This window comes from Notamacropus eugenii, chromosome 4 (genome assembly GCF_028372415.1).
Source record: "Notamacropus eugenii isolate mMacEug1 chromosome 4, mMacEug1.pri_v2, whole genome shotgun sequence".
Taxonomy (NCBI): Eukaryota; Metazoa; Chordata; class Mammalia; order Diprotodontia; family Macropodidae; genus Notamacropus; species Notamacropus eugenii.
In genome coordinates this window covers 164565391-164592605 of record NC_092875.1, presented here as the reverse complement: position 1 = coordinate 164592605, position 27215 = coordinate 164565391, and the positions used below count along the sequence as shown (strand labels likewise).

At 35.9% G+C, this 27215-nt stretch overlaps 1 long non-coding RNA gene across 1 annotated transcript in view; it reads left to right on the top strand.

Moving 5' to 3' along the window:
• The first annotated feature begins 11247 nt into the window (after positions 1-11247).
• The window catches only part of LOC140500751 (uncharacterized), a 29940-nt gene continuing 13972 nt past the window's right edge, over positions 11248-27215 (top strand). Inside the window, exon 1 of the long non-coding RNA XR_011965858.1 lies at positions 11248-12537. This is a non-coding gene — a long non-coding RNA (uncharacterized lncRNA). The remainder of the gene's footprint in view (positions 12538-27215) is intronic.

Sequence of the window (27215 nt, the reverse complement as noted above, 5' to 3'; positions counted from 1 at the left end):
TATAAAAGGGTTCTCTGCCCCATTATTTATTAATGCCCTAAGTGCAGTATTTGATCCATTTTTCCAATACATGATCAAATTGATATGAGGTCTGTAATCCTGTCTGTGTATTTCTTTAATCTGGGCTGGGGCTCCTTCAATTTCCTGTTCTCCTTGAAGTTGTGACAAACTTGGATACAAGAGTTCAGGAGGATCTGTAAGGACAGATCTTACTTCTCTATTCCATCTAGTATCAAACCCCTTTTCTTGGTACATTTTATATAGTTCATTAATTGGAATACCATCTATATTTCCAAAATCTACACCCCCTACCCACTCTCAATAGTGCAGTAAAAAATTCTTTTCTTGTCAATCTATTCTGACTTTGAATTCGCTGGCTATTTACTCTTCTCTCTTGAAGAAATTTATCTTTTTCCCAGTCCCCTAAGTCCCTTAACTATGAAAACTTGTCCAGCATCTCCAAAAGAGGGTGTCCCATTTCCCCAATTATTAGAGTCAGAACTAGGTGCTTGTATTCAGGAGGAGCCATCTTCACCATTATATTCCTATGGGAAACTGCAAAGGGGGCATCATAGCATGCATCTGCATTTCTGATCACTATGGAAGTTTTCATTACCTCCTCCTTTAACTTTCTCAGATAGTCCCTAAGTGAATATCAGCGTCTATCTCCAGTAGGCTACATAGAGCCAGTAGGATACTGCTTACTGCAGCCTTCTACAGCCAAAGTTAACAGATTAGTTGTATTGTTACCTCCTTGCATACAAAAGGATTCTAATACCTACAAAATCCAAACAATCCATACCATCTATAGATACTCTTTCAGCCCCTTCATCACTGATTCTTACCATCCAAAATATTAATGATTCTCTCATCCTTTGGGGGAACAGATTCAAAATATTTGTGACCTCCTATAGAGTAAAATCCCCAATTATCTCACTAACCACTATGTTGCCCCCCTGGTTCTCTTGTTTTTGTTTTAGTATTGAATATGCTTCTGTCTAAGAGGCCTCCCTCTCTATCATTGTTTCATTTTCCTCCTCTGACTTTGTTATATTTTCCTGCTGCACACTCTCCTGGCTGTTGTCACCATGGCAACTAGGCTGGGTCTGTACAAAGGTTGCATGCATACTTCTTTTGCCAAGTTTTCGCTTCTTCTGACCTAAATGAACAGTCTTTTCTTCCACCTGTGACCCTCCAGCTTACTCTCTCAAAAGGGGAGCCTGAATGCTGAGAATTCTCATGCAAACTAGCTAACTTTTTTCCAATGGAATTTTTTTCCTTCGGTGGCTCATCTCTGTTTTACATATAATATAGTAACCTGTTAATAAAATCCAGCCTCTCCTACACACCCCTGGCAGTTCTTTTCCTGGTTTTATTGGTATTCCTTACAAACATCTTTCCAAATCTCTAGCTTCTCCCTCCCATAATCTCAGTTCCCAGTTTTCACAGGGTCTGGTGTTTTTAGTCCATTCCCTTGCTAGGGAGGAATAAGGTAAATCCTCCCATTTGGGGATATTCATTTCTTCCTCTAAAGCCATTCTGCCTCCAAATAGAGATTTTATACCCTGTGATCCTGTTCATGATGGCCAAATGTATCACCAAGGCAATATTCACAGAGCACTGATGGCAAGTATGGATAAGTGAGTGTAGTTCTGAATAGCAAAGTGTAAGAGACTCTCTCATATAGAAAGCAGAAGAAAACCATTTATTCAGATACCAGAAAGCCAAATCCCAACACTAGAAAGTCATATTCATCACAGTAAACAAGAAATCCATACACATTAGCACTGCAGGAGACAACATCATTCCCGAGCCTTCCCCCCACTGCTGATGCCTTCCCACAAGTAAATTCTAATGATCCTAGTTGTCTGCCTTCCTGTGCCCTCTCTCCTCCACTCTAACTACTCTCACCATCTTCTTCTCAGCTTTGCTGTACTGTTCCTGTTTCACCCATGCAGCAAGTTCTCCCCACCACTTGTGACTTAGGCTTCCATGTGATTTAAGCAGGTCATATGGACCTATTAATGGGTGAGAAAGATCTTCAAATTAAGCAAAAATACATTAACAGTACAGAGAGGGAGAAAAATACCTTTTAAGTGAAAAAAACAAACCCCAGATGATTCTTATTATGTTAACTCACCATGAGAAGTTCACTTCCATATTTGATTGACGTGCCAATGTCACTAATCCATCTATGCTCTAGAGATCTTTTTTTCCTATCTTGCCTCTGACATCCACTTAACTATATGACTCTGAACAAGTCACAACCTCTGAGCCTCAGTTAGCTGGTGTGTAAAATAAGGATAATAATACTAGCCTTGCAGGATTGTTGTGGAGATAACATGGCATAATGTAGATAAAGTGCTTTGTAAAACTTTAGAGAACTATACACATGTCAAATGTCATTGCTGTTGAGTATAAGCTTTGTTGGCTGAATTATAGTAACTGGAAGGTTAGATCTATTGTAAACTTGGACTTAGTCACAGAATTATTTGTGAATACTACACTCATTCTTGGTAAAAGTTAGCAAATAATTGATGTAGACAGAGAGATATTCAGAATATATTTTTATTTGCTTTCTCCATAAATGCCTAGAAGAATATGGTCAATGAATTTGCCTCAGTAGTAATTTAACAGGAGGGGCTTCTTTCATTGAAAAACAAGTTACTTGTTAAGGAATGAGAATACTGATGTGCCTCGTGGACCAGTCTCTTTTGACAATCCTCTTCAGTGTGTCCTTTATAGTTTGCCTCATCCTTTAAGCAACATCATTTTTTGAGGGTGATGTGGCACAGCAGTGACAGTTTGGATAGCTATAATACCCACAAATTCCTTAAGCTCAATGGACACAAATCATCTTTGACAATCCATATGCTTTAAATACCTGGTGTAAAACACTGATAGTAGTAAAGGAGATTTAAAGTAGAAGAAGGAACATTTCTTGTCACTTTGAGAAATCTAACACAATTATAAGTTCCTCCCCCAGAACTATCCAGCAGAATCAATATGGATTTTTTATCAAGACTCTTAGGTCCCATGGAAACTCATATCTATTGCATGGTTCAACTTCATTGCTACAAAATTACTCTAGGCAACATCTCATCTTAGAAAAAAAATTTAATGGTATAGCAATAGAAAATGAACAGAAGAGTAAGGAATTCAAAAGGGAAAAAAAATCTGCCTTTGTATGATAGTGTACCCTTCCATAAACACATAAGTTATGAATCTCATTTCTTGCTGAGACCAATAGAAGTCATAGGCACAGAGGAATTCCCAGGTATTCATAATTTGATGAATTATTTGTTCATTGTTCTTAAAGCTACAGGGAAATTTTAATTGTAAGTAAAATCAGTTAAATTTTTACTTTAAAATTTTTTAAGGATAATTTTTTATTCCTTTTTTATGTCCAAATTCTCTCCCTTCTAATACCCACTCCCCCACCAATGATAAGAAAAGGAAAAACCAAACCTATTACAGCTATGTATAATTGTACCAAAATAATTTCCACATCAGTTATAGGAAGGAAGGAAGGAAGGAAGGAAGGAAGGAAGGAAGGAAGGAAGGAAGGAAGGAAGGAAGGAAGGAAGGAAGGGAGGGAGGGAAGGAAGGGAAAGGAAAGGAAAAAAGTTGGACAAATTTTCAATCTACCTCAGTTCTCTACGTGGAGGTTGACAGTGTATTTCATCATGAGTCCTTTGGAATTGTGCTGGGTCATTTTATTGATCAGAATTATTGTCTTTCAAACATATGTTGCTGTTACTGTATAGGTTATTCTGTTTCTGTTCACTTGACTTTGCATCAGTTCACATAGGTCTTCCCAGGTTTTTTCTGAAACCATTGTATTACCAAGGCAATATTCACAGCACTGGTGGTGACTATGAATATGCCAGCATAGTTTTCAAATGCAAAATATAAAAGACTCTATATATATAAGGCAGAAGAAAAACATTTATTTAAATATTGTAAAGTCAGATCCCAGAATGAGAAAGCGAAATCTGTCATGGTGACAAAGAAGTTAATAAACATGATCACAGCAGAAGGCAAAACCATTCTCAGACTCCCCTTCCTCAGTCATGGCCTTCTGACTATCAACTGTCACACTGTGTCAGTTGGCCTGTGTCAGTTGGCCTGTGTTCTTTCTTCTCTGACTTGACCCCACTCGCTCACTTCCTTCTGGTTCCACTCCACCCTTCTTGTTCAGCCTCTTCATCAAACTCTTCCTACCACATGAGACCCAGGCTTCCAGATCATATGGGCCTATTAATTAATGAGAAATATCTTTCCATTTAAATTACTATTACAACCATCTCCTTAATCTTTTCTTAAATCAAAATAGAATTCCATCAATTTACATTCCATAAATTGTTCAGCTATTCCTCAATTGATGAGTATACCCTCAGTTTTCATTTCTTTGCCACCAAAACCGAAAGAAGCTTGCTATAAATATTTTTGTACATTCAGGGTCTTCTCCTCTTTCTTTGATCTCCTTGGGGTAGAGATTTAGTAACAGCATTGTTAGGTCAAAGAGCATGTACAGTTTAATATCCTTTTGGACATAATTCCAAATTGCTTTCCAGAAAGTTCAGGCCAATTGACAGCTCCACCAACAGTGCATTAATGTACCTATTTTTTAACATTCTTTTCAACATTTGTCATTTTCCTTTTTTATCATCTTAGCCAATCTGATGGTTATGATGTCATTTCAATTTGTATTTCTCTATTTATTAGTGATTTAGAGCATTTTTCATATGGCTATTAATAGCTTTGATTTGTTCCTCTGAAAACTACCTATTCATATCCTTTGACCTCTGATCAACTGGGGAAAATCAATTATATTTCAAAAGACAATATTTGGAAAAGCTATGCCTGAGTTTAGGGTTAATGTAAAAGGAAAACAGTTTCTAAAGGTTAACACATTTCCTGCCAAGGTGACACTCTCACACAATTTTCTCAGGACTTAGAATCACAAGAGGACTTCTGAAATAAGTCAAGTGGTATTTTACATTTATACATATTGCTTTCTTTCCCATAGGATTCAGAGTCATTTAAAATGAACTCAACATATTCATATATACACACAACTGAAAGAGGGAGAAATTTCAAATTAGTTTCAAGTGTTTTGAAGACTTGCATTAAGAGAGATATTAAGTGTCATTTAAGTTCAAATAACCTTCAAAAAGAATATGAATAACCAAGTAACACAAATCATTAAAGAATACATTCAGACTTTTATTTAATAGGGCAATGATATCCTTCCTATGCATTTCAGAAGCATGAGAAGTTCAGTTTCAAATAGTTTTGGAAAACTCCCTGATCCTCAAAGATTTTTCCTACCTTTATACTTTTATCTTATTTTTTTTAAAACCATCAGTATCTTCATCAACATCTTCATTTTCCCAAGAACACTAAAGACCAAAAGACACAATTTTATTTGGTGGACATCTCTTTTATCTACTAGATTATTAAATATACACTTAACTGTGTTTAATTTCCCAGCTTAAGAACAGAAGCAATGTGCAATATAAATTTGGCAAATCAACAAATTAAAATTAAGACTCAAAAAACTATGTCATTATTGCATAGAGGTTTTCATTGCATAATTTTTCATATTAAAATATGAAAATGCCAGAATATTTTACTATTTTATAAATAATTCTGTTTTCTCAGGGCCTATCCTACACTCTAATTATAGCTATAATAAGATCTTCACAAGGAGAGCGTTTCCAATTGGTTCTGTGTAACTTGTTCCAAATGTTCTAAATTTGTTCTAAACATTTATTAAAAAGTATTTTACATATAATCCACATATAAGTTCATTGAGGGAAGAAATCATGCATTATTTTATTCATCTTTTATAATTGGCAGTACCTAATAAGAGACTTTGATGAAATAATTTAATCAATGATTGCTGAATTGAACTAAGAATAAAGCAAAATGGAAACCTAGCCCATTGAATAATTAGGTTTTCTTCAACTTCTTCGCTTGGAACTAATTGAAAAATATGTAGAAATCCTTCTCATTTTCCTGTTATTGAGAGATGACATATTATAGGGACCAGTCATTGAAAGTAAGTCTCAGTTTCCTCTTCTGGAAAATGAAGGGGTTGGAGTATATGGTCTCTAAGGTCCCTTCTGTCTCTAAAACTACAATCCTATGATTTCAAAATATATTCATTAAAAATAAAAATCTTTCTTGTTCATGTAGTTATCTTAAATCTCCTTTAGAGGCTAGATTATACAGATTAGTTGCCAAATTTATTTAATTCAGTAGGTGACCTGTTCTATGACTCTATATTTTAAAAAAAAAAGCAGCGAGGTGGCACAGTAAAGAGACATACCTGGAGTTAAGAAGACCTGAGTTCAAATGTTACTTCAAACACTTATGAGCTCTGTGGTCATGGGCAAGTCACTTAACCTTCTTTCCTTCAATTTCCTCATCTATAAAATGAACTGGAGAAGGAAATGCAAACCACTCCAGTATCTTTACCAAGAAAATTTCAAGTGAAGTCACAAAGAGTTGGATAAGACTGAACAATTTTAAAAATTAATTTGAGGTTTCTGAAACACCAAAACATGGACTTTCATCAGAAGGAGATTTAGGCTTGTTTTCTTGACTCCAGAAAGAACTAGAATCAGTTCAATTCCACAAGCATTTGTGTATCTACTATGTACAAAGCCTGTGCTAGAATGCTGAGGGAGATATGAAGTTTAAACAAGACAGTGTCCTTGCCAACATAGAGTCTCCCTTCTTGTGGACCCTTGGTTAGAAGATAAAAAAAGGTAGATTTCAGTTTGAAGCATGAAAAACGTCTTTAAAAAAAGAGCTATCTAAAACTAGAAGCTGTCTCCAGGATTAGTGAATTCCGCCAACACTGTAGTTCTTTTAGTAGGGGATGGGTAACCACTCATCCTTCAAAATCTTACCTAGACCTGGGATTCTATGTTCGATGAAACTTATTTAAAAATCTAATCACAGGTGAATTTTACAGATCAAATTACAATATTCAAAGAAGTGAATCGTCAAGACTGGTAAATTCATTCATATTACTAATAATGCTTGGTTGCCATAGAAGTATTGCTGAAGAGAGATGAAATTTCAATTTCCGTAATAACATTATTGGCATGAATCAGACTCCAAAGGTTTCATTCATTAGGTCAGCATTTTTAAAGTTGCATCTTTCAGGAAAGAAGCAGTTTTTTCTAGTTATCCTTATTTCTCATTACTGAGTGTATATATATGCATATGTCAGCGAGTAGTAGTTCACTATTTATCTGATTGGATTTTTGTGTTCCTTCTTAAAAATCATTGAGTTCTTTCTCCATATGTCAGTGGGACATTTTACAAACCTTCTGCTTTGAGGTAAAATTATTTCCTTCTCAAAAATCCTTTGAGTAATAGCCATCATTTTTGGATAAGTTTCAGCAGGATGCACTTCTTTTGGTTTCTGTTCTCAGATTAATTATTGAAATATTAATTAAATTTCCTGTAGTGGGTGCTTGCTATGTTATTGTTAGTTTACTGTTAAATTAATCTGCCAGAGTGACATACAAGTCCAGAAAACATAATTTCATGTATTACTATGTTTCACGATTTCATATTTGCGGAAAGCAATATATTGACTGATTAGACGTTGAGTCAGGTACTTGGAAAATTATTTCTTTTTAACAGAGACTTGTTAACATGCTTATGGGAAGCAAAGTTCTTGATGCTAAAATATTATTTTATAGGAACATGCAGTTTTGATCTACATTTTGATCTAGGGTCTTCCCATTCTTCATAACTAGGGGAGGGCATGTTGCTTTAAATGAGACATTGCTTGATATATCTCAGTGAAACTTCAATATAAGAAATCTCTTTACTGCCAAATACAAGTTGTGGTCAAAAAATCTTAATCTTCTAAAAAGAGCCCACAGGAAATTAGGTTCTGAACAGTCCAAATACAGTGAATAAGATGATGGTCACTACTGCAGGTAGACCTCATGATACCTGTGTTCTTCCCAAACCCTCCTCTCCATCCCCCTCTAAACAAGAATCATTACTTTGCCTGGTAGAAAGGATTTTTGCTTCTTTTATTTTGTTCTTTCACAAGTATAATGGCCAGGTCTCTCCTTTAGAGTAAACAAGAGCATTTCTTGAAGACACAAACACAGGCTCTTGACAATCTATTCCTGAACCACTCACTCCCTGAAAAACTAAAGAAAAATGAAAGAAAAAAAGAAAGCATTTATGCAATACTAAATGCTTCATCCAACTCTGATAGTATATTCAATGTTTTATTCTCATAATTCCCTGTCTCTGCAAAGAAGAGAGGGATATACATTTTTTCCAACTTTCTCTTGAGCTAAGGTTGGTCATTATAATTATAAAACATTCAGTTTTCTTCTTTATTCTTTTCACGTACACTGCTGTAGGCTCAGATTTATTAGTTTTCTGTTTCCTCTTATTTCACTCCAACTTGGTTCATAGAAGTCTTCCAGTGCTTTTCTCAGTTCTTTGTATTCATCGTTTCTTAAGGCATGGTATACTTACATTATAGTCAAATACCCCAATTTGTTTAGCCATTTCCACTTGGCAAGAACAATGTTCTAACTTTTGCCAGAGGTTGCATAATCCTTTGTAACCCATGTATCTAAGCTCTGACATAATGAAAACCTAAAATGAAAAGACCTGATGACCAAATGGAGCTTATATGAATCTATAAGTGTCTTTTTAAAGTTCTGATAGAAAAGATCTTTAATGTTTATCTTTTTCAAAGCATCCACACAACCAAATGGTAAATACAAACTGCTAATGTATACTGGGAATATTTTAAAATAATCATGACTCTCCAACTTGTGGTCATCCAGAAAAGAACAGTATATTCAGTTGTTAAGCCAGACATCCTGGCAATGCCTGAGATGTGATTTCCTAAATTGTGAAATTACCAATTGTCATTTTTACATTTTTATTAGCCATCCAAACAAAAAGAAAAATATGACTCATAATCTTAGATAGATACCTTATGGCCACATCTAGACTAAATGCTTAGAGGATGTTTGATGAAAAAACTAAAGTAAAATACAATGATCTAAATATCTTTCATTTGTACTCTTGTAACCCAAGAACGAATAAACTGACTTTGGGCAAAAAGATCATCAGAAGGGGAAAATAGTCTGTCAGTTTTCCATAACCAGTTAAAAAGGAACAGAAAACAGATAGATACATAGATATTCACAAATTACCCACCAAAATAAGTAGATTTGGAGTTCACATTATGTTAAAAAAAAATACTCTGCATTTGCTATGGATCATTAATGGAGACCATCAGATGAATGTAGAAATTACTTTATTCTTTTTATAATGGAAGCCTAAGTTCAAACTAATTCAATAAAAATTTAATGAACACCTACTATATGTGAAATACTATACTTAACACTTAATAAGTGATTGGTAAATTATTTGCTTAAAAAACTCAGAATGATCTTTTTCAAATAAAAATTTAGCACTATGATGAGCTGTTGGTATATTGAAGCACTTAAGAGTACTAGATATTAGAACTCTGTGAGAAACCATTTTTATTTGGTTCTAGAAGGATGAAATATGTCCAGCATGTCCATTTGTGCTCCATGTTAAAACTTACATCTTCAAATACCCAAAAGAAAAGCATATTTGGGAGGATCCCACTATGAAAATAATTAGTGTGTTCAAGGGTCATTTACTTTTATCAATATAAAATCTTTCCCTGACCCCACTAAAAATGTAAAGTCATCAGATTTACTCTGAAGTCCAGATATGTACTTTGAAGGCATTTTATTTCTCCAACAAACTGCCTGATGAAACATCTTCCATTTGAACTCTGATAACCCAAAATGAATAAACTGACCTTGAGACGAATAATCAACAAAAGGGAAAAAATATGTCTGAAGTTGTCAATCTTCCATAACCAGTTAAAAGAGATCTAATGGGAAAACACACATACACACATACACACACGCATACACACACACACACACACACACACACACACACACACACACACACACACATTCACCTACCAAAATAAGTAGACTTGAAGTTTGTTATTGTGAATTTACATTTTATGGCACATGTTAAAAGCTCTTTTTAAAGCCAAGTGATTGCAGAATTGAAATTCATTTGCATTACTAAAACTGTTAGCCAGGAGAAAAAAACTTCAAAAGATTTTTCTCTTCCCCTTTGCTCAAGGCTTTGTTAATAAGAAAGCAGCACAGTTTATTTACTATAAGCAATCATGACTAATAGTGTACACACTTGTTTCATTATTTTGTTCTCTTCCACATTCTACAAATTTATCAGTCATTCTCACACCTCATTACCTGGAAAGATACACATTGGAATACATAATAAAGTGTCTCTCAAAGGTCCCTGACTTTGACAGGAAGCAAGGTGCAGTTTTTCTATTTCAAATGGAAATCAGCACTATGTTAAGTGATGCTGGACAGCGTTGTCACTTGTCATCAGTCTTTCATGGACAACGTTCTAGACCAAATGAGAATCTGTCCTTGCCTGGGTAGACTTGTCTTGATTCTGGAGGTACTGTTTGAAGAAATGGTGCTGTGTGGGCTTTTTTGTGCATGCTTTCTCTCTCTCTCTCTCTCTCTCTCTCTCTCTCTCTCTCTCTCTCTCTCTCTCTCTCTCTCTCTCTCTGTCTCTTTCTCTCTCTGTCTCTCTGTCTCTGTCTCTGTCTCTCTCTGTCTTTGTCTCTCTCTGTCTCTCTCTGTCTCTCTGTCTTGCTGTGTCTCTCTCTCTCTGTCTCTCTCTCTGTCTCCATCTCTCTCTGTCTCCGTCTCTCTCTGTCTCCATCTCTCTCTGTCTCCATCTCTCTCTGTCTCTCTCTCTCTCTCTCTCTCTCTCTCTTTTTCTCTCTCTCCCTCTCTCTGAACATCAGGTACCTGTTGGCCCTGAGTTATAAAAGAATATACTAAACAAAATCATAATCCTCAGGCTTACGGCCAATGGACAATTTTATCCCTTCTTATTCATCATGTAATCCTTCTTCCCACATTTGCCTCCTCTAGTAATTCCTTGGGTAATCCAACCTTTCAGAAACTCCTTGGTGTTAATTTACTGAGGAGATCAGTCATCTACATTTATTTCAGTTTGGAACAGATAGTCTTTCTCAAGTCTGTCATTTATCTTTGAGAAGGGAAGTTGCCTTGTCTTAAAAGGCTATGAATTATCAAATAAAGATTGCTCTATATTTTTGGAGGTGCCATTTGTTTTTGTGGGAATAAGCCTGGTACTAAAGTTTATCCAAAGATTTAGCTCTCCTTCATTTATTCATACATTTCTTAATTCCCAAGGAATTATTTCCTAGATTTGATCCTAACCTTAAAGGAGGACATCTCCTGTGCTTTAAAGTAAAGAAAATCAATGCGCATTAGAGTTTACCAGAGTAGAAGTGAAAGGGACCTAGCGCCTTACTTTTTTTCTGTTATTATTGGTTGAATTCTGCCTTTTTGTTTTTACATCACATTCATTTTGAAATATAGTCCTCTCCCTCTCCCTCCTCCACCCAATGCAACCTTCTCTCATAACAAAGATTGAAAAAGAAATAACAGTTCAGCAATATTGTCCAGGTTGCACAGCCTATGTGACCTGCCACTCCTGTAATTCCCTACCTTTGCAATGAAATGGTACAGTGCATTTTCTCATCTCTTCTCTAGGCTCAGCTTGGTCGTTATAATTATTCAGAGACCAGTGGTGCTTTATTTTTTTTCCTGTTTGCTTTGTTGCAATCATGCTGTACTTCTGTTTCATTAGCTCAGCTTAAACTATTTCCCAGAGTTTCCTAGTTTTCAAAGCTTTAGACTATTTTTTATAAAAAGGATTCAGAAAGTAAACTGAGTCACTGAGGAGGAGGAGGAAGAGTTGGAAGAAGATAACGAATTATCAGGAAACAGTGTAGGGGTTTTTTAATGAATAATTTCAAAAAGTTTCATGTGGCAAGGAGCAAGCAGACCATACAAATGGCCTGCTTTGCGTACCAAATAGAATTTTTGCAAAAGAAAATGTACTACAGTCAAAAATCATTAATACTTTTTAAAGGATGATATCAGCCAGTTTGCTAGTCTATAAGATAAAGATACATTGTGTCTTTCAGTCTTATCCAATCAATTAACAAGCACTTATTAAACACCTAATAAATACCCAGTACTGTAATGGGTGTTGGGGATATGAGACCCCCCTTAAAAAAAAAAGATACTTGCTGCTTTCAAGGAGTTTACATTCTATCAAAGGAGACAACAGCTATATAGTCTCCACTCAGTTCATCATCTCCTCCAGAAAATAGAATTCTATCCTTGGAACCACCCAAGGCTTTGATAGACAGGCTTTGGCTTTATCTTGCCCATATCTAGGCTTCCACAGTACTTCTCTGCCATCTCCATGCCATGCCTCAGGATGTGTCCCTCCCTCCAATTCGATTTATCAACTGCCTTTTATGTACTGTCTTTTTACAGGAACTGTCTTGTTTGCTTATATTTGGATCCCTGCACTTAGAAAAGTGCCTGGCACAAGGTAAGAACTTAATAAGTATTTTTCCTACCATTTGTTGCTGTTGTTTTTATTAAGAAGACCTTAGATTTGTATTGTGCTTTATAAAAGTCTGTTCATGCACATTATTTCTTTTGAACCTCACTGCAACTCTGTGAGATATTATCAACCCCTCCACCCCTGCCTCGTTTTTCAGTTAACTTGTTTAAAAATGACATTTTGGGGCTGTTGGCACTTCATTCAAGCATCTTCACATCTTTATCTTTTTTTTCTAATTTGGTAGTGATATTGACCTTTTTTTTAAGTAGTCATGGTTTGATTGCACACTGACAGCTGATTAGGAAAGTTATGAGCTTTTCTTTCCCACACGCAAAGATATAATATATAATATAAAAGATACTTCCAGGGAATTTGTTATTTGTTAATTTTTTTTAAAAAGCATTTGATTAAGAAGAGCAAAATTAACCCTCAGAGACTCTCCTCCAATGAGATGTCTTTTACCCAAATATTAAGAACTTAAATGATTCCTGGATAGATGAAACTATAAAGCTGACTTTGTTCAATGATCCTTTAAATACAGATATCAAGGAAAGTATAAAACTGGGAGCCATTGTGTTCTCTTGGCATGAAAAATGCCCTATACAAAGTCCAAACAGCAAAGGGAATTCTCTATGGATAAGATTCTCTAGATGTTCTCATTTGTAAATGAAACGGTACTAATTACAATGTAGTCCTGGAACATTGCAGGGTCCCCTTAATGGGATCCACAATGCATCCACTCAAAAGGAATTCATCTAGCAATCCATACAAGAAAAATCAAATAGATAAAGAGTGGATTTGCCCAGATTATGGCATGTAGGCAGATGGGTAGGTCATCAAATTAGTTCCACCATTCTAAACAGAGTCAGAACTGTAGAAGGACAATGGGCTGGAACCAGAATTCACTGGGAGATTATGCAATGATTCTAACTTTTTAGGATCTTTTTAAACCAAATATTCTTCCCTTGATTTTATGTAGCAAATCATAGAGTATTACCACCTTAGAAAAGTAAAAATTTAAGGTGACCCAAGCAACAGAAAGACATGTGGTAGGTATAAGAAGAATGGATCATGTTACCAATTAAGATGCATGCACTAAAAGTAGTGCATCATGAAGGTCAAATAGAATAGGAAAAGATGAACAGCAATCATGTAGTGAATGAGAGACAAAAAGCATAGCACATCAAATGTTGAACTAGTACTCATCTAATGTCTGAAGACCAAAGAGAAGTTTTGGTTGGACTAGTTCCAGTTCAAGTCTCAATTGATCAATTAGAGCTCTTTAGATTAAGAATAAAATTGGAATAAATAGAGAAAGAGCAGAGAGTGTTCAGACTGAAACAGCCATATCCTATAGGCCATTCATGAGACAAAAACAGTTCAAAATCTGATTCTCTAGGGTATTTTAGTATCTGGCAGAGATCCAGATTCTAGAGGGCAGCAAACTTAGGAAAGAACTTTCCAACCAGATCCCTTCAGGTGTCACTTGGGGAGGAGGGGAGAAGAGCACTTCATCTTGGTCTCTTTCTTCCAAACACCACTCACCAAGACTTTCTAAACTCCAAAGGGTCTAAAGGATTCAAGCATCTTCTCATCTTTACATTTTTTTCTAATTTGGTAGTGATATTGACCTTTGCTTTAAGTAGTCATGATCTGACAGCACACAGACAGCTGATTATGACAGAATCCTGCAATAGTCATCTGCTTCTTTTTTTCCCACATGCAAAAATATAATATAGAGAATACAAGATACTTCTAGAGAATTTATTGTTGGTTAGTTTTTTTCATCTTCCCGTTGGGTTCTGGCATCATGCCTTACAACAGTGACTGCACTAGGAGGTATGTGAATTCTCAGATTTACAAAGAACCCAGCAAATAAGGTTAAGGCCAAATGTAAACTTCTTCAGCACTCCACGAATGAGAGAAAACTATGTCCAGTAACCAGGAGTTGTGACTTAACCCTTTCACACGTGTCTTTTTTGAACTTCAACCCATTGTTATTGAACTATATATATTTATAGGACAGTATGTCACAGAATATTTTAAAGGGCATGGTGGTAGGGGGAAGGTGTCTTACAACAACTACATTCCACCTTAGTAAATTTGCCTTTCTAAAGCCAATTAAGTCTAACTAACTCAACTCTATCTCAACAGATAATCATGGAGGAAATCCATGTCTATACACTATATAACTGTGCTATAAATGCTAACTATAGTAGCCATATTCTAGGGACCTGACTCATGGGTGGGAATGCTCCAGATTATTCTCTACATAAACCATAGCAATATATGAGAATCCCAGGGGTCTTCTAGTCCAGACAATCAGTGAGTCAACAAGCATTTATTATGTTCTTATTCTATGCCAGCCTCTGGGCAAAGAACTGGGAGCAAAAACCAGCAAAAAGAATGATAGCCCCTGCCTTCCATGAATTTACATTCTAATAACAAGCAATTATCCAACCTCTGAATGCCTCCACTGATTAAAAATTAACTACTTTTTTTCTCTCTCCACTGATTGTTATCCCAGTGTTCTGAGCTGTCTCTACCACCCCTACAATTCAAGGATTTTTCTCCCAGAAACATGGTCATTCTACCATATTTTATATATACCTTTGATGCCAAATATTCCTTCTTCCATTACAATGCCTTATTCATTATATTTATTACCCCCACCTTATTCAGTTGTGTATAGATACTGAGGTCACACCTATTATTGACCTCATTCTTGGATATTGTCTCCTGTGAAATATTGGATCTTTCCACTGATAGCCATCTAATGCCATACCTGCTTGCTCTTTGTTATATGTTTCTTGGATAGATAGTATTTTTTTTCTTTCACCCCTCTAGTTTCAGTATAAATCCACATCAAATCTTCATCGATGATATAAATATAATCCTTATTGAATAGAATATAAAATAATTTAAGTCTTCAATATAAATATAAAATATATGCGTATATATGTATAGATAGATAGATAGATTGAATAAATTTTCATCAAATCCACGTCTCCTGGCAAATGTAATATTCAGATCCTTCACTAAATGTCTTCCAATCCTGACTGAGAGCCCATATTGCTATGTCTTAAGACTCAAATCATGGTTCAGAAATCTAAATTTCATTCAGACACCAAGAAGCAATGTGGTCAAGTAGTGCAGCTATGTCAAGCCCTGTTGGCTGCATATTTACTTAGAAAACTTCAAATTAACATTCTCTATGTCACCTTGTATTTTCATTTATTTGGCCAAATATTTCTTAATTTCATTTTAATTTGGTCATGGCTGTATTCAGGAGTTTACAGGCTGCTGCAAGTTTGATTCCTCTGGCCTAGTGGAAAGTGAACTTGGACCTGAAGTCCAAAGACATCTCAGTTCAAATCCTGCCCCTGGACCTTAACTAGTTCCTCAGTGGTAAGCAGGAAATGTCACCTCTCTGCGTCTCAGGTTCTTCATATACAAAATAATCATGATAATAATATTCAAAGTAATAAAAATCAAATACAAAATGTAGAGTAGCCTGCAAATCTTAAAGTGCATACATATAATCTATTATCACTATTCACAAATCTTCCTTTATTTTCTGAAGTCATCACTTTCAATACGCAACAGTGATCAAAATAACATCTATGCCTAAATTATTGAAACAGACTTCTTATAGGCCTCCTGCCTCTAATCTCCTTTTATGGAGCCTCCTTCACACTGCTGGCAAAAAATTCTCCTAAATATATAGTTCTAATCATGTCACTACTCTGTTTTAGTAGAAACTCATTGACTATGTATAAAAGAGAAAATCTTTACCATAGAATTGCAGATTTAGGGATGAAAAGAAAATTAAGGACCACCTAGTCCAATGCATTCATTCTATGGATGAAGGGAATAAGCATTTATGTAGTACCTACTATGTGCCAGGCACTTTAAAAATATGATTTCATTTGATCTTCATAATACCTTGGGAGGTAGGCACTATTATTATCTCCATTTTACAGTTGAAGAAACTGAAGCAAACAGAAGTGACTTACCCAGGATCACACAGTTCCTAAGTATCTGAGGTTTTGAATTCATGTCTTCCTGACTGCAAGCCCAGAGCTCCATCCACTGGGTCACTTAGCTGCTGATAAGATGAGGGAACTGACATCCAGAGATTGACAAATGACTTGTCCAAGATCACATAAGTAGTAAATTGGAAAATGAGGATTTGAACTCAAATCATCTGACTCCCAATTCAGCTGTCTTTGCACTGCACTGTGTTGTTTATGATTGAATCCCTTACAAAACTTGGTTTTAATTTACAATGCAATCCTATTTCTTTCTACTATTAACTATGACAAATACCTTTAACAGAGTGCATGGCATATTGTAAACATTGAATAAATGTTTGGTGACTTGCTGACAACGAATATCTATAGGAGAATAAGATCCCTAGGAAGCGGTTGTTCAGACTTTGTTCAAAGACCCAAAGGGAGGGGGAAGTGCATCACCTTTCAAGCAAGTTTATTCCCCTTTTGGATTGCTCTAATTTTTAGGAGTCTTTCCTTACATTGGGCTGAAACATGTCTTTCTGTAACCTCCACCTATTGCTCCTAGTTCTGCCTCTAGACAAACAGTACCTTCTTCCACATGGTAGCACTCCAAATACTTGAAGACAGCTACTGACCAGCTCCTTCCCCCAAGTCTCCTCTTCTCCATCTCTAATCCTTTCTAACAATCTTTGACACAAATTTCCACCCTTGGGATTTTGGTTGCTACCTTTTCAATCATTTCCTTTCCATGTTTATCATGGATAAACAATATCATCTCAACGTGAAACGAGAATAAAGTAACAAGTCATGATCAATTACCATCCTTCTGGATGCTGTTCCTCTTTTAATATAATATAACAACACATTCTTTTTTTTTTTAACCTACCATTTTGTTTAGTTTAACTAGTTTGAATTTAAGGTCCACTAAGAACAACAGATAATTTTCAGATAATTTATCTGTTCACATCTTTTACTTGTGGAGTAGTTCAAATGCAGGACTGAATATTAATTAATTTTTACAAAACAAATATAGAACTTAATTTCAATATAAATGCAGGACTAAATTTCATTGTATTATATATTCATCATACTATTCTAGGTAGTCAAGATTTCTATTGATCCTGACTCTGTAGCTCAACATATTAGCTATTCCTTCCTTCTTTGTGTCACCAGAAAATTTGATAATCATGTCAGCTATGCCTTCATCCAAGTCATTAATAAAAAACATTAAACAACACAGAGCAATATATGTCCCTATTAGAGAATCAAAGGAGACAATATTCATAAAGTGTTTTGTAAACTTTAAAGGGCTCTATAAATGTCAGTTACTATTGCTGTTCTACACTAGTGAAAACACTCTCCCTTTTGAAAATGAATTAATAACTACCCTTCAGGGCAAATCATTTGGTAAGTTTTTAATTCACCTTATTAAGTGATTGCCTACCCTATATATCTCCATCCTATCCACAAAGAAAACAAAGAAACACAGGACCATAAATTTAGGGCTAGAAGAAATTTCAAAAGCCATTTTTTTAATCCAATCCACTCATTTTTCATTTGAGAAATCTGAGGCTGATGGAAGTTGGGCAACTTGCTCAAGGTTTACACAGGGAGTAAGAGTCAAAGGTGCAATTTCAACCCATTCCTCTGACTCTAGAACTAGTGCTTTTTCTAGTGCATGTGCTTCATGAGGGACTTTTTTCCTATGAAACATGTTCTATTTCTTTTCATATATTCTATGTCCTAACCAAACTTAACAATTTATCATTTCCTGTTATTCTGCTCTGTCCTTCCTCCAAAATATTTGCATATGACATCTTTCGTGTCTGGAGTGGATCTCTCACGTTTTTGTTTGCTGAAATCCCTATTCCTTCTCAAGGCTCAGCTCGTGTATCACCTCCCTGAAATACACCCTCCCATCTCCATGTAGTCTCTCCTTCATTAAATCTCTCCTGGGGCTGTTTGACCTTTCTTATTCCCTTATTCATGCTAATTTGTATTATAACCACTTGCCTATCTGTCTAATGACCCCATTAGGTCTTAAACTCCTGGAGGGCAAGTCAATGTCATTTTTCATTTTTGTATGTCTAGAATAAGCATTGCATTTGTCACATAATAAATGTTTGTTAAATTGAACTGTTCAACAAGTTTCAGCTTGAAGACCTTTAGTACTAGGGAATTTGCTATCACATGAGGCTATCGGTTCTACTTGATGGTTCTAATTGTTCGGAAGGACTTTTCTTCCTTTTATTGAGATCATCATCATCATCTACATAGCACTTTAAGACTTACAAAGCACTTTATAAATCTTCCTCCTCATAACTACTTCCTACTATTCTGAAATCTGTCTTCTGGGACCAGGCAAAATAAAGCTAATCCTTTTTGTTTTCCAGTGATATACTTAGCAATTAGTTTTTAGATAAGGCTTTCATGTGTGTGTGTGTGTGTGTGTGTGTGTGTGTGTGTGTGTGTGTGTGTGTGTGTGTGCGCGTCTATGTGTGAGAATTAGTCTACTCTCCAACATGGGGAGTGGGCTGAGATTTAGGATCACAGAGATTTGAAGGACTTCCTCAGCTTCACAGAGGATCCTTGGGATAGAGAGTTCCCAGGAATTCAAGGTATCATGTGTTGGGTAGTTCAGGGACCACGAAGTTTGGGGGCTCCAGAAAGGGGAAGCTAGAATAAGACAGAACAAAACAATAAGACAGAAGATAGGAAGGAGTACGGCAGAAGTAGGCTGTATCTGAGAGCAAGCCAAGCCAGTAGCTGTGGCAGCTGAGTAAGAGGAAAATCCTGCCAACAATTCCTTTTCAGTCACCTGTTTCCCCAGAGCACAGATATGGGGAAATTTTTATTCAAAGTTTAAATCTACATTCCCTTCTTCACTAAGCTCCTGACCATACACTTAAGAAGGAAAGTTGCAATTCTATGCTTGAGCCTTATCTCAGCTTTCTCTGTGTTGTTTGAAGGTATATTTGTGCTCACATAGCTAGCAAATCACATAGACATCATCATTGTTTTTGTTAATACTTTTAAGTACTTGATTTGAGATTGAGGAAAGAGATACCAGCCCATGGAAACATTAATACAATTAATATTCATATAACACTTTAAGGTTTATAAAACGTGTGTATGTATTTATGTGTATGTATGTGTATTTGTGTTTATATATGTATATGCATGCATATACATGTATATGTATGTATATGCATATTTTATATATATATATATATATACATACATGCATTGTCCTTTGATCATCACAATAAGCCTGTGAGGTAGTGCTATCATTATTTTGTAGATGGAGAAACTGAGCCTGAGAGCAGTTAAGTGACTTGCCCAATAAGTGTGTAAGGTGAGAATTGGACTCATGTCATCTAAGTTCAGAGCTCTATCCATGGTGCTACCTAGCTGCCCAATTGTCCTGATTCTCTTAAAGGCAGGAGTTGAGTAGAACAGTTTTGGCAATTGAGATTATTCCAGAGCATATTCACCAGGCCGCCTTTGAACCTGAAGGAGAATTAATAAGCAGATAAGCCAGTGGTAGAAAGGGATGGGGATTTGTCCCTAAGTTTACCTGTTTCATAATTGCTATCACCCCCATAGAGTTTATGCTGCTAATTTACTCTTATCTTGTGTTGTTTGTAGTAGTCATGGCTCATGCAGTACCATTTACATTGCCCAGCAGCATAATGAGATGCAGAAGGCAGAAACTGGAGTCCAGAAGATTTATGATTTGAAAATCCTGCCTCAAACACTTACTGGCTGTATGACCCTGGGAAAAATCACCATAACATATATCAGTTTCAATTTCCTCATCTGTAAAATGAAGATATTAACAGTGCTTACATCACAGTGTTGTTGTGAGGATCAAATGAAATAATGACTATATGAAATAATATACACAAAGTATTTTCCAAACTTCATATTCCTGCATAAATGTATTCTCATTGAAAGTAAATTGAAAAAAATTGTCCATGAATAGCGTTGGTAGCTTCCCCATGGAACCCACTATTACCTGGCTGTATACGTTTGGGGTACCATAATATAACATTAGTAACTTTTGCTGTAAACCTTTTCTCTCTTTCCATCAACTTTCCACCAGGTTATTTTGACAATCTAAGAAAAGGAATCAATTTAAAATAAAAGCTGAAGTCCTCTTAAAAATGTAAAATATTGAATCATCTTTCACTTCTAAGAAGGTTCCAGTTACTGGTTAGAAGTCCTCTTTATGCCCTCTTCAAGGAAACAGAATTTTCTTGAGTGCTTACAGGATGAAGCTAACAGGAGCACCATTTAACACCTACATTTTCCCCCTTCCTTTGGCACATAGTCTGCATGAAATTGCTTTGAAAGCTTAGAAAACTTTGTACTCCTTGTACTCTAATTAAAGTACACGATACATCAGGCCTTCCAGTCACCAGTGTGGGCACACAAAATTACTATTTGATCTCAGACACTGAGTACTTGGGTATCAGAATGAGTGCTTCTAGTATTAAACAGCACAGTATATACGAGAAGGAGTTAAGAAAAAAGGTCAAGGCTCAACAAAGCATATGTTGGGAATGAAAAATGTCTGACAGTGTCAAAGAAATAAATGTCACTGAAGGATTATTTTTGAGACTGTAGTCTGTCAGCATTGACACAACTGCATGGCTATCCAGAGGTGCTTTGGCATGTACATCCTAGGCTTCACTTTGTCCTATAAGAATGGAAGAATATATATATATATATCTTAGTTATATTATTCCATGCATAGCCCTAATGCAAATTCATAACTCTCGAGGTCCCTTCAAAGCAATTGGCATTTCACCCTTCAGCATGTTTGCTGATATCACCATGTCCCTTGAAGGAGAACAAAATTAAGCTTAAAGTTCCTGATCTAAATAGGATTGCCAGAGAGTTCTTCTGATTCTGGAGCATATTCAGAAGGAACCCTCTTGCAATTTCTTAAATTAAATCCCCATGAAAAGCATGCCAAAGCTCACTGCCGGAAGAGCTCTGTCTTTCTGTACAACTCAGCAAGCCAGAAAACTGTTGTTGCTAGGCACAAATTGTTCTGTGCATGAATATAAGGCAAGAAATTTATCCAGAAGGAATGGACCTAGCCAGTTAGCAGTGTTCCAAAGCTGACACCACCAAGAGCAGGGTAAGGAGATGGCACATATAGGCCTCATTTTCCTTCCTTCAATACCCTTGGAATAGTTGATCCTAGTGGGATGATCTGGCCAAGGCTACAGACAGTTTAATAACTTAGCTTACATAGTTTCAAATTGCTTTCTAGTTGTTGAACGAATTCATAACTTCACCAAAAATGCACTGCTATGTCTGTCTGATCACAAGGAAAAGGAAGTATTTAAAAGAATGTTAGCTCACCTTATTGGATCAACCAACCTAATGGCCCTAGAATGTAATGGCAATTCTTGGGACATTAAAAAAATGACGCTAGAAGAGAACTTTAAACTCAACTAATTAACCCTCTTGTTTTACTTATAAATTATTATTATGCTTTATGTCTTCTCAGGTATAAGTTTAAAAGTTAAGCAAAACAAACCAACACAATGATTGCATCTGACAGCATAAATAATTTTTTGTGCCAACACCACCCTCACCCCCATTACCTTCTTATTAAAAGAGGGGAGATATGTTTCATCATCTCTTCTCCCTAACCAAGATTACAGTTGTTCAAACTTGGAATTGACCTTTTAATTTACATGATGACAGTCCTTCTGCTTATTGCTATCTTGGTTTGATTTAATTCACTCTCTAAATCATATGTCATTTAATGTTTCTCTGAATACGTCTCATTTATTTTTTTCTTGCAGTGAAGTAATATTATATTACATTCACATACCACAATTTAGTCATTCGTTCCCTAATTAACAAGCACTCAATTCGTCTCTAATTATTTGCTATGACAAAAATGGCTGCTATGAATATCTTGGCATATGTTAGGCTTTTTTCTTTCTGTCTTGATCTCCTTGTACTATAAACTCTATAATGGGATCACTGAGTCAAAGAAGCTTAATGCTTCTTCTTACATAGTTCCCAATTTTTTGGAATGGTTAAATCAATTCACAGTTCTACCAATACTGCATTAGTGGGCTTATCTGACCACAGCATTATCTTTCCTCTAACTTAATATTTCTGTTCTTCCAATATCTTTGTCACTTTGTGAAATGTTGGTTATTTTAGCATGTTTTTTCTTATCATTAATTATCTGGAGTATTTTTTCATGTAACTGTTGATCTCAATTCTTTTAAAAACTATTCGTGTCCTTTGCCCATGGATCTAGTTAACAACCCTCTATTTTTGTTAGATAAGGACCCTGAGAAGACAAGTGACTTTTCTGAGCTCACTGAGAGTAACTGGCAGAATCAGATTTTGATTCTCTCCAAGTCCAATTCCAAACATTTTTAACATTTTCCTTTACAACTCAAAATACCAGCATTGAGATTTAGAAGAATGAAATGTCAACCATAAGCATTTTCAATAAACTAAGACTAAAAATACAATTCCTCTTTTCTTTCATCTACCTGTAATTTAATGTTGTCAAGTATAACAAAGGTATTAGTAAAGCTTTTCACGAACATTGATCTACACAACCTTAGAAACACTTATTATATATGAGATGTTAGAAAAAAAACACCACCCTTTCTATATTTGGGAAATTGAAGCACAGGAAGGAAAAACTAAGGCATAGAAAAGTTGCTTTATAACCAGTTATTAGTGACAAAAAACAGTACAATCTGCACCCTTTGCTTTCTTTCCCCACTTCTGTGTCTGTGATGATTCTATGCTGTTTTATGCCTTATACCAACCCAAAACAAAATTTTGTAGGTCATCTTAGAAGCTATTCAATCTTTACAAATCCTAAATACATCTCTCTCCTCCACACTTAACATGACTTTCTTTTTTACCTTCTGAATCTTCCCTGACCTGATAATGGCCTTTTACTTTAATTCTTCCATAATAAATATTATCTCATTATGTGTAACTCTGCTTAATTGGGGTCCGGTGCTAAGAATTCTGGGGGGTTTTTTCCTGTTTAATTCTGGTTCTCGCATTTGATACTAATACAAACCTTACATGAATTCATTGATCATCCTTTATTTTCATCATCCTAGTTGTCTAATAACATACATCAGCATTTCTACTTCTCTTCCTCCCTCAATATCAATACAAACTCTACCTACTTCTAGCTATTACGCTTCCCTTACAAGGCCAAAAATTATGGACAGGAAAAGCAAGAAGTGGCATATATGGAATTATTTAGGATCCTCTGGAAGGGTCTTCTGTCCCATAGCATCACCCCTTTATAATTTTATATCCCCATAACCTTGGACAGATTACTTCACCTGAGTCTCAGTTTTCTTACCTCTAAAATGAGGTAGTTAAGCTAGATAGCCTCTGAGGTATCTTTTAGGTCTAAAAAGCTCAAGATCTCAAATTCCACTATTAGAAATACACTCTTTTGGATATCTCTTCTATCTCCCCTCTCTTAAAACATCTCCCAGAGGGTAAAACTTTGAATTAATTACCATAGAAATGGCAATGACTTCTTTCTTTCTAAAGGGAAGGCAGGGTACCAACTGAAAAAGTGAGAGACAAAGAGACTCAGGGGTCATGGATAAATAGTGCAGAAAAATCTGTAGATGACCACCAAAGAACACTTGCCTCCTTCACAGTTTTGCCTTGGATTGGTCTTGAAAGTAACCAAACTCAGTTTTAAGTCCCCTGCTGTCTAGTTTATGTATTATAGTAAAAGTTACATTTCTCTCTGCCCTTTCAGTCTCTTACGTCCCAAATGCCATATTCACGTTCTGATCGTCTCATGCCAGTAAGGCAGTAATCCCTTTCTAATTGGCCTATAAAGACACCACCCTCCAGTTACTTCAAACACTTCTAGTGACAACTGTCAATTTTTTTTCATCCTCAAGCCTTCAGCTTTGACAGTTTCAGTCATGGACTCAAAACCTTTCATTGGCACTCCATGATATGCTAGGCCACATCTAAATGTCTGACCTTTGCATTCAAAGCTGCCCTTCAAGGTTATCCCTATCAATTCAGTCTCTTTTCCTCTCCCACTGTTCCCTAGAGGATAGATTCTCCTTTATCAGAGTGTGATCTTACTCACATATCAGGTCCCTGCCTCTAGACTCCTACCTATGCCATTCTGACTAGGTTGAAAAGTATTCTTCTTATTTGCCAAACACTTCAACATTTCTCCCTTTTTTTTAGAAAAAAAATAGGTACAGTTTTGCATCTTCCAAGAGTTTTTCCTCCATTAATCTATTCTTTATGTCTTATTGTTTGTGTGATTTTGTAGGAATTTTGCAGAATATCTTGGAAACTATTCCATCTTTCCATAGCCTAAGTAAATTTCCCTCCTCCACAAATAACATTATATTCTTTTCTTCTGTCCTCTGAATCTTCACTGACCAGTTGATGACCTTCCATTTTAATGCCTCCACCATAAAATAGATGAAGTCTTTTCACCTATATTATCTAATTTGATTGTTACAATGACCCTGGAAAGTAGATAAGAAAACTATTATTCCCATTTTAAAGAGAAAGAATTGAGGCCCTGAGTGATTATGATTTACCCTGAGTCATGCAACTATTAAGTGACACAGGAAGCACTTGAATCGAAATCTTGGGATGCTAAGTCTAGTGACCCTTCCACTATACCAATTAGCTAAAATGTAGGAGATTAATTGATCTGTCAATCCACCAGTATAATCCTCAATATATCTCTTAATGTCTTCTTTGGGAGATTAGATTAAGCATCCATATTTATAATGAAAACATGATTTTACTCATTTCTCCCTCTTAGATGGGCCCTTGAAGGTTGAAACTTTACCAGGTAGCATCTAGTGTTGGAACAGTCCAGTGAGTGAGAGTTTTTTGTTTTTTTAAACCATTTCCATTGATCTAGGAAATTTTTGATATGGAACTTTCTCTGCTAATGCAGATTAATCTTAGATAGTTGCCTGGCCAAGAAGCATTCTACATCCCAAGAAAAAAAACTGTCTCTGAGCAAGCTATCACAGCCAAAGGCAGATGGGATGCTATTCCCCAAATGAAGTAGGTTGCTGTGAGAGGCAACTCATTGGAGGTCCATGAGTAAAGCCTGGAGAACTATTTCTCCTGTACACTGTAGGCAGGATTCTTTTTCAGAAAGGGATTGTATTGGTTTGTCAGCTCTAAAATTCTGTATCATAGTGGAGAGAACCCTAGACTGAGAATCAGAATTCCTGAATTTGAATAATGCTTCCAAGTATTATTATCTATAGGATCAGGCTAAATCACACAGCCTAAAGAAAAGCCAGCTGTCTGTAGCAGTCACAGCTTCATATACAACTCTTTTCTATTCTATGTCATTTATAGAAGTGCTCGTTTGATTTCATATTTGTTAAATTCAGAATAAAACATACAATTTTAAATAGAAATATAAAAAATAAGTTAAAAATAAAAGTATTTTGTCTGGGGCACTGAGATGTTAAGTGGCTTGCCTGGGTTCACATAACCATTCAATTCAAATTTTACTTCAGGACCTGCTCCCTAAGCACATCTCCATGCTGGCTCTCATGAGCCTGAGTTATACGTGTGAAAAAGGGTAAAGGGTTTTAGTTGGCTACAAACTCAATTTGAGTCAACAATATGCTATAACTGTCAAAAATAGCTTATGCTTTCCCTGGGTTGTATTAAGAGAAGCATAGCATCCAGAAGAGAAAGGTGACAGCTGTTACACTCTGCCTTAATCAAACCATATGGGGAAAACTGTATTGATTTCCAGGTACTATATTTCTGGAATGACATTGACAAGCTATAAGGCATCTAGTTCAGGGATTGTTGACACAGGTGGTATAGCAAATAGAGCCCTGACTCAGCCCTGAGACCGGAGTAAGGAAAACATGAGTTCAAATCCAATCTCAGATACTTATTATCTGTGTGACCTTGGGGAGTCAATTCACCTCTGTTTGCCTTAGTTTCTCCATCTGTAAAATGGGACAAAAATAGCCCTCACATTGCAGGATGGTTATGAGGATTAAATGGGATAATAATTGTAAAACATTCAGTAAAGTGTCTAACACATACTAAGCGTTATATAAAATTTAGTCATAATTATTATTTTTATTGTTATTATTATTCCAGCTGGTGAAATGACACATATTTAGTCTGTATTGAATTGTTTATCTTCACAGTGGGGATGGGTAGGGAGGGAGGGAGGAAGAGAAGTTGGAATTCAAAATACTAGAAACAAATGTCAAAAGTTATTATTGTATATAAACAGGAAATAAAAAACACAGGTAATGGGGTGTAGAAATTTATCTTGCCCTACAAGAAAAAGAGAGAAGATGGGGATAAGGGGAGGGTGGAGTGTGATAGAAGAGAGGGTATATTGAGGGAAGGGGTAATCAGAATGCAAGGTATTAGGAGGTGGGGGACAGGAGAGATGGGGAGAAAATTGGACATGTTACAAAGTGATGTAAAAGCAATTAGTATTAAAACAATTGACTGAATTAATTACTGAGACTAAATCAGAGACGTCTTTAGTTTGGGGAAAAGAATTTTAGTCTAAATTTCCTAGGGATGGGTAACATCGGGTAAAATTTGGCATTGATAAAAAAAGTTAAGGTTTTA